This window comes from Scyliorhinus canicula, chromosome 9, assembly GCF_902713615.1.
Source record: "Scyliorhinus canicula chromosome 9, sScyCan1.1, whole genome shotgun sequence".
NCBI lineage: Eukaryota > Metazoa > Chordata > Chondrichthyes > Carcharhiniformes > Scyliorhinidae > Scyliorhinus > Scyliorhinus canicula.
The window spans coordinates 128,204,980-128,219,086 of NC_052154.1; the positions used below are offsets into that span (position 1 = coordinate 128,204,980).

Below are 14,107 nucleotides of genomic sequence, written 5' to 3' on the forward strand. Positions count from 1 at the left end.
TGTGTATATAGTACATATATGCACAATATGTATACACACATTTTATTAAAATATCAAAAGTGAGGTCTTAGTCCTGTGTAACAATCCCAGTTGATGTTATAACTGGATGGGAAGATCCCAGAATGGAACACTGGCTCAAAAGACCATAGCTTACGGGCAGCACGGTGGCCTAGTGGTTAGCACAACCGCCTCACGGCGCTGAGGTCCCAGGTTCGATCCCGGCTCTGGGTCACTGTCCGTGTGGAGTTTGCACATTCTCCCCGTGTCTGCGTGGGTTTCGCCCCCACAACCCAAAAATGTGCAGAGTAGGTGGATTGGCCACGCTAAATTGCCCCTTAATTGGAAAAAATAATTGGGTAATCTAAATTTAAAAAAAAAGACCATAGCTTTTATTTATTTTTTATAAAACATGGGGAACAGAGTTATAGGACAGCTTAATAGTTTTAACAAGAGAAAAACATTTATAAAGTATGAAACAATTGGATTATGATACAATGCCTTTACTCCCTCCTTGTTTTAGCAATTACATAAAGTTTTAGGATTAGTACAGATTCCAAGTACATCTAAATCTACAATGGTCTCATTAACACAAAGTCCCTGTTAAGCACACAAAATGACTGTGGGCAAATACACGCATTCTGCGCTGAACCCCTGAATGTTTGTGGATGTCTCCTCAGAATCCCCCCAAAAGATTGTCACATGAGGGTTTCCAAATTCCACTCTCAAAATCACATTTAAAGATCTTCTCTCATAATTGTGTTTTCCCTTAGCGGTTTGTATTCCAAAATCCAGACCAGGGCGCGATTCTCCAATCCCGCAGCCAAGTTCTGATGCCGGCATGAAAAGTGGCGCCAACCACTCCGGCATCAACGGTTCCCGATAATCAAGCATGCTCCCGTTCCTCGGGGGGGTAGGTCAGCGGCGGAGTGGTCCCCGCAGGTCGAGCTGGCGCAGAATGGCCGGCGCAAGTTCGTGCATGCGTGTGGGCTCCCGTCTACACTCCAGCCCCCGGGCAATATGGCTGTGTCCTACAGGAGCCCGGTGCGGAGGAACATAGGCCCTCACGGAACCAGCCTGCCCACACATCGGTAGACCCCGATCGCGGGCCAGGCCACCGTGGAGGCCCCCCGGGGTCGGATCCCCCTGCCTCCCTTCCAGGACGCACCCGCAGGCACACCTTCCAGGTCCCGCTGTGTGGGACCTGAGTAACCCATTCCGGTGGGACTCGGCCGAATTCGGCAGCCACTCAGCCCGCCGGGGCCTGGAGAATATCCGGGGGGGGGTCCCTCTTTCAATGGCCCCCGACTGGCGCGGCGGCGATCCCGCGGGCCCCCGAGAATCGCGCCGGAGAATCGGGAAGCCAGCGTCGGGGCAGCGGGGCGCGATTCTCACGTCTCCCTTAGGATTCTCCAAGAGAATCCTGGCCCAGGTTTTCCAAATGACACTTTGAAACAAAACATCTGCTCCACTTTAAAAATAAATCCAGTTTAGGATTTTACACCAACGCTTTAGGATTTCTTTGTCTTGACTGTGGTGCAAATTGCTTGACTCTTGATTCCTAGACTGTTAATATGGCATCAGACATTTGTTTTATCTTTGAAGGCTGCTGTCCCACTTTAAATCTGGTTACTGCAATTGTTTCTTTAACTCAGAATACTTTGTTTACCTTTCCTTGAATTCTTCTGAGCAATAAAGTAAGTAAGTAAAGCCACCATAGTCCCAGATGATCAGAGGCTGCTTCCTCCCCCTCCTCCCACACTGCTGACAGCTTAGCCCCTACCAAAGAAGTCGACAAACGGCTGCCGCCTCCGGGCAAACCCTTCCAATGAGTCCATCAGGGCGAACTTAATTTTCTCGAGCATCCAGCATCACAAAGTACAGCTCATGAGCTTTATAGGTCATCCACAGGCCTGCCGGGTACAGCATACCAAATTTCACCCCCTTCTTGAAGAGGGCCACCTTCACCTTGTTGAAGCTCCCGTTCCTCTCGGCCAGCTCCACCCAGGTCCTGATACACATGCAGCTCTCTGCCTCCCAGGTACAGCACCTTGTCTGCCTGGCCCACCTCAGGATCTGCTCCTTATCCAGGAACCGATGCAGGCGCACCAACGTCGCCCTCGGCAGCTTGTTGCCCTGGGGCTTCCTCATCGGCGCCCTGTGCACCCGGTCCGCTTCCAACGGTCGTTCAAATACCCCTTCCCCAGCAACCTCTCGAACATCCGAGCTATGTACGTGCCAGTGTCTCCTCCCTCCCTTCCCTCCAGCAGCCCTACGATCCTCAAATTCTGCCTGTGGGACCTCCAAGTCCTCCACCTTCTCCTGCTGCCGCCACTGATTGTCCCGCATCACCCCCAACTCGGCCGCCATCAAGGCGAGCTTCTCCTTGTGCTCCCCCACCCATCTCCTCCACCTTCTGGATCCCCTGGCTCGGGACCTCCAACCTTGTTTCCAGGCGGTCACCCCCTGTCTTTATCGGGTCCACCCCCCTAGCCAAATTCTCCTTCAGGAAGCCCACCAACTGTTTCGTTGACCATTGAGGGTAGGGCCGGTCCCTGACCCTGCTCCATCTTCCCCTGTGTCGCAGGCACAACTCCAACTTGCTCCAACTGCTCCTTTCTTTTTCGACCACTTCTGGTCCACAAATCCATCCACCAGTGGGACACTTTCTCCTTCCACTCCTACATCTTTTTCGATCAACACATCCACCTGTTAGCCGGGGAAAATGTCCAAAATTACCACCATGAGCAGGAGCCACCAAATGAGCGACCACTCACACCATGGCCGCCACCGGAAGTCCCATTAATGGTGATTTCACCTTAGGGTCACCACACCTCAGGCAAGGAGCAAGGTTGAGAAGGCAGAGTCTTCATGAATAACCTCAGCTGTTATGGGAATTGAACTCAAGCTGTTGGCCTTTCTCTGCAATCACAAACTAGCTGTCCAGCCAACCGAGCTAAACTGGCGCCCAGAAATAAAGACTGAGTGAAGTTTGTTTGAAGAATATGAAATTGAGCATTGGACTTTATTTGAACAAATTCAGTATAATGAGCATAATGTTCATTTTATGGAGCACAGCCTGCCTGTACTCATTATCTCATTATTTGCTTTATTGGGAAATAGGTAATTCTGTGCAAAGGGCGCTTCATTCATGTGCCATTTTATTGACCTGTGCTTTCTCTGGTGTAGCTTTGCTGCTTGTGGAGCCTTAGAATCAGGCGGTACAGTATCACTACTTGAATAACCTTGATCACTGTAAGTAGCACCAGGAAAGTCAAGTAGATAATGGCTTCTTTTATAGCCTGATAAGATTTTTAACCCTTGTCCTTCTCAATAAAAACAACGCTGACAGCTAAGACAACAAACACTAGTTTAATGATACTGTACTGAATATTTAATGTTAGTTTAGTTGGTTTCATGGGCATAATCATGACAAATGAACTGCAGCCTTGAGCCTACAATTGGCTATTCAGAGGAGAACATTCTTCAGTCAAAGGGTTACGGACATTTGGAATTCTTTACTCTAGAGGGCTGTGGATGCACTATTGTGCATATTCAAGTCAGAGATCACGGATGTGAATCTTCGGTTTGCCAGCCGCTTTTTCAAGTGTGATGCTCCCCCGCCAGCAGCGACATTCTCCGTTCTCGCAGCCGGCCATTGAGGTTTCCCATCATGGCCGCTCCATGCCGTCGGGAAACCAGCGTGCGTGGGTGCGCTGCTGGTGGACTGGAAGATCCCGCCGAAGCAGCATTCCGCTGCGTGTGTTTGATACTGAGGGTATCAAGGGATCTGTGGATAGAGTAGAAAGAGGTAGCTGATTTCAGTAATGATCTTATTGAATAGTGGAGCAGGCCAAATGGCCAATTCCCGTTCCTACATCTCATAGTCATAGAACATACAGTGCAGAAGGAGGCCATTTGGCCCATCGAGTCTGCACTGACTCACTTAAACCCTCACTTCTAACCTATCCCTGTAGCCCAATTACCCCTCCTAACCTTTTTGGTCACTAAGGGCAATTTATCATGGCCAATCCACCTAACCTGCACGTCTTTGGACTGTGGGAGGAAACCGGAGCACCCAGAGGAAACCCACGCACACACGGGGAGAACGTGCAGACTCCTCACAGACAGTGACCCAGTGGAGAATCGAACCTGGGACTCTGGCGCTGTGAAGCCACAGTGATATCCACTTGTGCTACCTTGCTGCCCATGTTCTTATGAGAGGTCTAATCAAGAATTGGAAACTATGAAAAGGGAGCACCCATTTCTTGTAAGCCATTTCTTGATTTGAGAGATCGTGATGTGTTGAAATTTAAACATAGAACATAGAACAGTACAGCACTGAAGCTGTGCCAATATTTTCATGAACAAGTCTCTTCATGTCTGTATTGTCTACAGTTCACATAGTATTTCACAAGATAAACATGGGGAAAGAAACCCTTTTGCCCATTCCAGGTTCATTGATCTAAAATAACCCCACCAAGGGCTTAATCACAGCTTCCACCAGTTTCTTAAATTATTCAAGGATATTTGATTGCTGGAGATTGTCCCTGTAGTTCTCTAACTGCTACCTCCTCTCATATGTATCTAATGGTTTGATGTCGCTGATGATGGATTTGGACAAGAGTCAAGCTGGTGTATTTTAATGAGGCTCTGGTGTGTTTTAATGAGGCCTGGTCTCGTGACATGGCATTCTCCTTACCGGACCCATATGCAGTTTATTTAAAAAATAAATAAATTTAGAGTACCCAACAATTTTTTTTCCCAATTAAGGGACAATTTAGCATGGCCAATACACCTAACCTGCACATCTTTGGGTTGTGGGGGTGAAACCCACGCAGACACGGGGAGAATGTGCAAACTCCACATGGACAGTGACCCAGAGCCGGGATTGAATCCAGGTCCTCGGCGCCATACTTGCAATTTTTATGCTCAAACCCCTCCATGGCCTCATCTCTCCCTATCTCTATAAGCACATACAGCTCCAGAACACACCAAGAATGGAACTGGCTTCTAACTCTGGCATTTTGTTAATCCCTAACTTTCTTTTCCCCACCATTGCATTTTGACTTCAGCTGTCTATGTCCAAGCTCTGGAATTTTCTCTGTGACTCTCTCTGTCTCTCCTTGGACTGCAGTAGAGTGCTTAAATTGGAGTTTGGTGACTGAGAGAATTTAAAGGTTAAATTAAGGGTTGATTTCTATCTATAGTCTAATATTTCTTTCTTTTAGCAGTTAACTAAAATTTCTGTTGGGTTGGAAGAAGATGCATTTTAGTTCAGCTTTAAAGCGGATCCTATACAGACTTTGCTTGCAGCTGAAAACTAACTTAAATAGGTTTCCAACGGCTAAAATATTGTTATTATTAGTAGTAGTATAAAAGTAGGCTATCTTAAAGTGCAGCTTTGTCTGTGCTGGAGTGCAGTTTTAGATTGCAGTAGAGTGCTTACGTTGGAGTTTGGTAACTGAAGAAGTGCGGCTTTGGACTGTAGTAGGGTATTTAAGTTGGAGTTAAGTGACTGAGAGAGCTTGGTGAGGCGGGAACAAGGAATACTGTATATCCAAGGGTATTTCATATTTAGGAAGGTCAGGCACAAAGGAAAAAAATGTGCGATGGTGTTGTTCGTTAAGGATGAACTCGGTGCAATATTGAGTGAGGATTTTGTCTTAGAAAATCTAAAATCAATCTGGGGGTGAAATGAATTGCGGCCTGGACCCGAAGGTGGATCAATCCAGGCCGAGATCGCTGGCCTCGGTCGGAATGGCGCGAGTATTGTCCACGTTCATGAAAGAGGTAGGGGGAAGGGTGGGCCTGTGGAGGTTAGCACACCTGGGGAAGAGGGAGTTCTCATTTTTCCCAATAATAACAAAGTGTATTCATGGATCGATTACTTCCTTATAAGTAGAACTCTACCAGCAGGAGGTAGGCCGCTGAATATTCGGCAGTAGTGATTTCAGATCACGCCCCACATTGGGTGGACCTGGCGCTGGGAGTTGGCCAGGAGCACTGTGGGGGTTGGCAGTTAGATGTTGGGTTGTTGTCATATTTGGGGGTCAGTGGTGAATTCCAAGGGCCATTCAGGAATACATTATGTATAATGATAATGATGAGGTCTCACCCTGGATTCTGTGGGAGACTTTGAAAGTGGTGATCAGGGGAGAGATTATCACGGTTTCTGAAGCTAGGGAGGAGTGACAGAAATTGGTGGATAAGATTTTAAACATGGATCGTAGATATGCGAGGGATCCGGCCACTGAATTGTTGATGTGCAGGATGTCAATGGACAAGGCGGTGCGGCAGTTAAGGCAAGCAAAAGGGGCAGTGTACGATTGTGAGGAGAAGGCAAGTCAGCTTTCGGCTTATCAATTAAGGCAGCTGGGGGTGGATAGGGAGGTTGTTCAGGTTGAGGAGGGTAAGTTGGAGTAGGTGAGTTGCGTGTTCAAGGCTTTTTATGAGGAGTTATATCAGTTGGAATCGCCAAAAGGTGGACGCGGGATGGCGGAGTTTTTCGGAATTCTTGAATTTCCCAAGGTGGGGGAGAAGCTGCGATGGAGTTGGAGGCCTCGCTTTATTTGGTAGAAATCCATGGAGCAGATGCTGTCAGGGAAGGCACCGTGGCCGGATGGGTTCCCGGTGGAGTTCTATAAAAAGTTCATGGATCAGTTGGGTCCATTATTACTGGGCATGTTTAGGGACTCCTTGGAGAGGGGAGCCCTCCCGGGGACATTGGGGCTGGCGTCCATCTCGCTGCTCTTGAAAAAGGACAAAGACCTTAAGGACTGTGGGTCATACCGTCCAATCCCCCTGTTGAATGTAGATGCCAAATTGCTGGCCACGATGTTGACTTTAAGACTGGAGCCTCCCGGAATTGATAGCGAAAGATCAGACTGGGTTCGTGAAAGGACAGAGGCTGTCGGCGAATGTGTGCCGGTTGCTTAATGTGATGCTTACTCCTGCGACTGGTCCAGTGCTAGAGATTATTGTGTGTCTGGTGCAGAGAAAGCGTTTGATCGGGTGGAGTGGGGATACCTTTTCACAGTATTGGAGAAATTTGGGCTGGGTCCGGGAGTTGTGTCCTGGGTGTGGCTGCTATATGCAGCACCGTTTGCTAGTGTTTCGGATTCAGGCACGAGGCACGGATGTTCGCTTTCTCTTTTGTTGTTTGTAATAGCAATTGAGCTGTTGGCTATGGTGTTGAGGGTCTCGAAAGAATGGAATGGAATAGTTAGGGGGGTGAAGCACAGGGTATTGTGAAATGCTGACGATTTGCTGTTATGCGGCAAGGATCCAGAGACATCTATTGGAAACATCATGGAGATTTTGTGGCGATTTGGGGATTTCTCTGGCTACGAACAGAATATAGGGAAAAGTGAATATTTTGCGTGAGGGGCAATGGGAGGGGGAACGAGACTGAGGGGGTTGCCATTTTGATTGACAGGGATCAGCCTCCGGTACTTAGGGGTACAGGTGGCAGAAGATTGGCGACGGCTATGGAAGCTGGATTTTACTGGCTTGGTATGGAGGTTCAAGGCAGACCTGCAGAGGTGGGACAGCCTCCTGCTATCGCTGGCAGGCTGAGTTCAGTCGGTTAGAGTGAATATATTGCCTAGATTCCTATTCCTCTTCCAGTGGCTCCCGGTATTTCTGCCCAAATCATTTATTCATAACGTTGACCGGCTTATTACTGGATATAACTGGGCGGGCAAGGTCCCAAGGATTTGAATCGGGGTGCTTCAGAGGGAGAGACAGGCAGGGGTCTCGCGCTGCCAAATTTATTATATTATTATTTGGCAGCTAATGTGGATAAGGTGCTGGAGTGGTGCGGGGGCCTGAGGGCCCTCTGGGTGCGGATGGAATCCTGGTCAGTTAGGGAGACGAGCTTGGGAACATTGGTAATTGTGGCACTTCTGGTGTCGCCGACAAAATATCCCACAAATCCAGTGGTGGCCACGCTAAACATTTGGAGGCAGCTCCGTCAACATTTTGAATTGGAGGCAGCATTGTGAGCAGTGCTCATCTGTGCTAATCACCTATTTGAGCCAGCAAGACTAGATGGCCCATTTAGTGCTTGGAAGGAGAGAGGGTGGGAAAAGGTGACAATCTATTTTTGGAGGGATGGTTCACTAGCTCAGAGGAATTAAAGGAGAAATATGGACTTTTGGACGTGGATGGATTTAGGTACCTTCAGATAGGGAGCTGGGTTAAGCAGTATTTTCTGTGCTTCCCAGTGCTTTAGCCATCCACCTCGTTGGAGGGGATTTTATCCTGCGCAGGATTGATGGAGGGTAGTATTGGATTGGATTTGTTTATTGTCACGTGTACCGAGGTACAGTGAAAAGTATTTTTCTGCAAGCAGCTCAACAGATCATTAAGTACATGGGAAGAAAATGGAATGAAAGAAAATACATAATAGGGCAACACAAGATATACAATGTAACTACATAAGCACCGGCATCGGATGAAGCATACAGGATGTAGTGTTAATGAGGTCAGTCCATAAGAGGGTCATTTAGGAGTCTGGTGACAGTGGGGAAGAAGCTGTTTTTGAGTCTGTTTGTGCGTGTTCTCAGACTTCTGTATCTCCTGCCTGATGGAAGACGTTGAAAGAGTGAGTAAGCCGGGTGGGAGGGATCCTTGATTATGCTGCCTGCTTTCCCCCGGCAGCGGGAGGTGTAGATGGAGTCAATGGATGGGAGGCAGGTTCGTGTGATGGACTGGGCGGTATTCACGACTCTCTGAAGTTTCTTGCAGTCCTGTATCTCCGGGATGTACGAACAAATAGCGGGGCAGGAGTTGGGCTCAGTTCAACAAAGAACATAGAAAAGGACAGCACAGGAACAGGCCCTTCGGCCCGTGCTGACCATACTGCCTGTCTAACCTAAACCTTTTACACTTCCGGGTTCCGTATCCCTCTATTTCCATGCTATTCATGTATTTGTCAAGACAGCCCTTAAATGTCACTATCGTCCCTGCTTCCACCACCTCCTCCGGCAGCGAGTTCCAGGCACCCATTAACCTCTGAGTAAAAAGCTTCCCTCATACATCTCCTCTAACTTTGTCCCTTGCACCTTAAACCTATGTCCCCTAGTAATTGACCCCTCTACCCTGGGAAAAAGCTTCTGACTATCCACTCTGTCCATGCCCCTCATAATTTTGTAGACTTCTATCAGGTTGCCCCTCAATCTCCGACGTTCCAGTGAGAACAAACAGAGTTTACCCAATCTCTCCTCATAGCTAATGCCTTTCATACCCCTTCATAGGAGCTGGTTTAGCACACTGGGCTAAATCGCTGGCTTTTAAAGCTGACCAACGCAGGCCAGCAGCACGGTTCAGCCTCCGTACCAGCCTCCCCGAACAGGCGCCGGAATGTGGCGACTCGGGGCTTTTCACAGTAACTTCATTTGAAGCCTACTTGTGACAATAAGCGATTTTCATTTCATTTTTAACATCCAGGTAAACCTCTTCTGCACCCTCTCCAAAGTCGCCACATCCTTCTGGTAGTGTGGCGACCAGAATTGAACACTATATTCCATGTGCGATAAGATTAAAAAATTTTTTTTAGAGTACCCAATTCATTTTTTCCAATTAAGGGGCAATTTAGTGTGGCCAGTCCACCTACCCTGCACATCTTTGGGTTGTGGGGGTGAAACCCACGCAATCACGGGGAGAATGTGCAAACTCCACACAGACAGTGACCTAGAGCCGGGATCGAACCTGGGACCTCGGCGCTGTGAGGCAGCAGGGCTAACCCACTGTGCCGCCATGCTGTCCCTAAATATGATTCTATACAGCTGCAGCATGACTTACCAATTTTCATACTCAGTGTCCCGTCTGATGAAGCCAGCATGCTGCATGCCTCCTTGACTACCTTCTCCACGTGCATTGCCACTTGTTACCTGTGGACCTGTACACCCAGATCCCTCAACCTGTCATTACACTTAAGGGTTCTGCCATTTACTGTATGTTTCCCACCTGTATTAGACCTTCCAAATGCATTACCTCACATTTATCCAGATTAAACTCCGTCTGCCACATATCTGCCCAAGTCTCCAACCGATCTATATCCTGCTGTATCCTCTGACAGGCCTCATCGCCATCCGCAATTCCACCAACCTGTGTCAGCCGCAAACTTACTAATCAGACCAGTTACATTTACCTCCAAATCATTTATATATATTACAAACAGCAAAGGTTCCAGCAATGATCTCTGTGGAACACCACTAGTCACAGCCCTCCATTCAGAAAAGCACTCCGTGCCACACTATTTTAAACCCTCCCATGTGACATTAGCAAAACTCATGGCCAGGGTATTTATGCCCCTCCAGTTTAGATGCAACCTGTTTGTCCTTATTGCACAGGTCCCACCTGCCCTGAAATGATCTCAATGGTCTAGAGATCTGAAACGCTCCCTCCTTTACCAGCTGTTTAGCCACGTGTTTAGCTGTACTATCTTACTATTTCTAGCCTCACTGGCATGTGGCACAGGGAGTAATCCTGAGATTAGAACCTTCGAGGTCATGGGCGGGATTCGCCGTCGCGCTGCACCAGTTTTCTGGTACGGTGCACCCCCGCTAGCAGCGTGTTTCTCCGTCCCAGTCGTGGTGCCACTGTTCTGGCTGCTGCTGCTGTTTTCCTCTGATAGGCCAAACCCCAAACAGTATCCAAAATGGTATACTTGTTAGAGAAGGGGGCAGCCACAAATGGTTCCTCCCCTGACTGCCTGCCCTTCTAGTAGTCACCCATCTATCTTCCTGCACCTTGGGTGCAAGCTCATCTCTAAAACGCCCATCTACGACACTTTCCTCCACCTGCATGCTCTAAGGTGCATCCAACTATTGCTCCAACCGATCCATGTAGTCCGTGAGGAGCTGCAATTGGGTACACTTCCTGCAAATGTAGTTGTCCAGAATACTGGAAGCTTCACGGACCTGCCACATCTCACAAGTGAAGCATTTTACTCATCTAACTGCCATTTCTAGAACTAATTAATAAATTAATAAAAAAATAATACTTACTAAATAAATACTTACTAAATTGAGGGGGTAACGGCAAAATGGATGGAGGAGTTGGGGCCGATACTGAAGGAAGGAGTGTGGTGTGAGGCGTTGGGGAGAGTAAATGTGACGTTGTCTTGCGTAAGGCTGAGCCTCATTCAGTCAAGGGTAGTTTTTCGAGAGCATCTCACTGGAGCGAGGATGAGCCGCTTTTGGTTGGGACGGAAGATAGGTGTGAGCGTTGTTCAAGGGGATCTGAACATCACACACGCAGTCTCTAGTGTGGACCAGGCTTGTAGTGTTTTGTGGTCCTTTTTTGACACCATTTTGGAAATCCTGAATGTGGAGGTGCAATCCTGCTCACTGGTGGTGATTTTTGGGGTCTCTGATGTGCCGGAACAGCAGATGGGTGCAGGAGAGGATGTCCTGGCCTTTGGTTCATTGGTGGCATGGAAACGTATCCTATTGGGCTGGAAGATGGTAGCACTGCCGAAGGTTTAGATGTGGCTGGGTGATTTGGTGGAGTTTTGATGGAATTTGATTCGACCCCCACTGGGTCGGAGAATCGCCGGGGGGTGGCGTGAATCCCGCCCCGCCGCCCCGACGCCGGCTGCCGAATTCACCGGCGCCGGGGGTTGGAATCACGCCGCGCCGGTCGGGGGCTGTCGGCAGCGGCCCACCAGGCGATTCTCCAGCCCGCGATGGGCCGAATGGCCGGTCAGGAGCGACGGGACCTGGCTCTGCGGGTGGCCTGCAGAGTCCTCGGGGGGCGCGGGGGGATCTGGCCCCGGGGGGGGGGTTGCCCGGACAGTGGCCTGGCCTGCGATCGGGGGACACTGATCCGCGGGCGGGCCTGTGCCGTGATGCCACTCTTTCCCTCCCCATCTAGGCCGGTTGACAGCCGGCTGCTGTCAACCTCCGCCATGGCCGGCGCGGAGAAGAACTCCCCTGCGCATGCGCTGGGATAACGCCAGCACACGCTGGCGCTCCCGCGCATGCGGCAGCTCCTCTGGCTGGCGGAGGCCCTTCGCCGCCAGTTGGCATGGTGCCAACCCCGCCGCGCCGGCCTAGCCCCTGAAAGTACGGAGGATTCCACACCTTCCGGGCGGCCCGACGGTGAAGTGGTTCACACCACTCCTCAGTGCCGGTACGGCCCGCCCCGCCAGGTAGGGGAGAATCCCGCCCTATAAGTACGTAAAACGAAAATGATGAGTGAAGACAAATGCAGGTCGCTTACTGTCTGTACAGGAGAATTTATAATGGGAAACAACGAATTGGCAGAGCAATAACTTCTTCGAAATGGACTTCTGGTTGCGGCTATGCGGAGCTAAGCCGCATATTCGGCAGCTCTCGCCAGGAACAGACTTTTGGGCTCTCTTAAGGGCCCCCAGCGGTACTTGCTCGACGGTTCCCGATGTGGGAAGGTGTCTGCAGCGGATCCCCAGTGGTCTATGGTCTTGACCAGGAGTGGGGCCAGCAAAATAGCGGTGGCAGCGCCTAAGAAAAAGCAGGGGAATAGAATTGATGAGCCATCAATTGCACGAGAGACGAGTTGCTATACAAAAGTTAGGCTTTAATAAGCTAGAACTTCGCCCTGTGGTTGACTACAATAAAATGGATGACCGCCGGGCGTTCTGACTATTTATACCTCGGTATGGAGGCGTGGTTAACTCAGCCTCTCGACCAATCGGAGAGCCGTCACATGACTGGTCTCAACCAATCGGTCGAGAGGCACATGACCGACCAGGGCCAATGGTAAGACGGTGTTCTGCACCAATGGTAGACAGCTATGCAAATCATACCACCACAAGAATCAAGATGGCGGCCGGCGGAGGCCTTGAGGAATGGAGGCAGTGGGCGCAGGTGCAGCAGGAGACTCTCCAGCGATGTTTTCAGGAGCTAAAAGTGGAGCTGCTAGACTCGCTGAAGGCGAATGCAGACAAGCTGCTGGCGACGCCGACAGCCCAGGGGGTGGAGATCCGGGAGCTCCGACAACAAGCCTCCGAAAGAGAGGATGAGGCTGCGGCCCTCGCGGTAAAGGTGGAGATGCACGAGGCACTCCATAAGAAGTGGAAGGAGCGGTTCGAGGTGATGGAGAACCGGTCGAGGCGGAAAAATTTGCAGATCCTGGGCCTCACGGAGGGGCTGAAGGGGTCAGACCTGGGGGCCTATGTGGTCGTTTTGTTGAACTCGCTGATGGGAGCTGGGTCCTTCCAGGGGCCCCTGGAGCTGGAGAGGGCCCACAGAATACTGGCCAGGAGGCCCAAGCCGAATGAGCCGCCACGGGCGGTGCTGGTGCGGTTCCACCGGTTCGCTGACCGAGAGTGCGTGCTTAGGTGGGCCAAGAAGGAGCGGAGCAGCAAGTGGGAGAACACGGTAGTGCGGATCTACCAGGACTGGAGTGCGGAGGTGGCTAAGCGGAGGGCCGGGTACAACCGGACGAAGGCGGTGCTCCACAGAAAGTGTGAGAAGTTTGGCATGTTACAGCCGGCACGTCTGTGGGTCACTTTCAAGGACCGGCACTTTTATTTTGAGTCCCCGGAGGAGGCGTGCGCCATTGTGCAGGCCGAGAAATTGGACTCTGACTGAGGGTCGGGGTTTGTAAATAACTGTGTTAACTTTTGGTGGGAAGGGTCTCTGTTTTATGCTGTTTTATGCTGTTTTAAGCTGTGTGTTGGTTCTTGGGCGGGTGGGGTGCTGTCTTTTTTGCGTGGGCAGGGTCGGGCAGAGGGAAAGAGCGGGCTTTCCCGCGCTGAGGGTGGATGGGGGCGGGGTCGGAGCTGAGAAGCGCGGGCTTTTTTCCCGTGCGAGAGTGGGAGGAGGAGGAGGAGGGTCTGCTGATGGGTCTGGGGGAGGAGGAGTAGCCCCACGTTGAGAGGGGTCGGAGGTGTGGCGGGAGCCGCTGGGGTCAGCAGAGGTTAGCTGGCTCACGGGAGCGCTACGGAGGTAGTAACGCGGCTGGGAGGGGTCCTAGCCGGGGGGGGGGGGGGGGGGGGGGGGGTACCGGGTTGCTGCTGAAATGGCCAGGAAGGAGCTGGAGTATGCAGGGGGGGCCGGGATGGGGGTTTGCCGCCGTGGGGAATGGGCCGAGCGGAGGGCGCTGGCCTGGGGCGGGC

General features: G+C 50.6%; 1 protein-coding gene and 1 long non-coding RNA gene across 2 annotated transcripts in view; one reads left to right on the top strand and one right to left on the bottom strand.

Moving 5' to 3' along the window:
* The window catches only part of LOC119971674 (anoctamin-9-like), a 239,037-nt gene that overhangs the window by 5,470 nt on the left and 219,460 nt on the right, over positions 1 to 14,107 (top strand). The gene's annotated exons all lie outside the window — the stretch shown is intronic.
* The window catches only part of LOC119971675, a 29,422-nt gene continuing 18,683 nt past the window's right edge, over positions 3,369 to 14,107 (bottom strand). The window contains exon 2 of the long non-coding RNA XR_005461891.1: positions 3,369 to 3,787. This is a non-coding gene — a long non-coding RNA (uncharacterized LOC119971675). The remainder of the gene's footprint in view (positions 3,788 to 14,107) is intronic.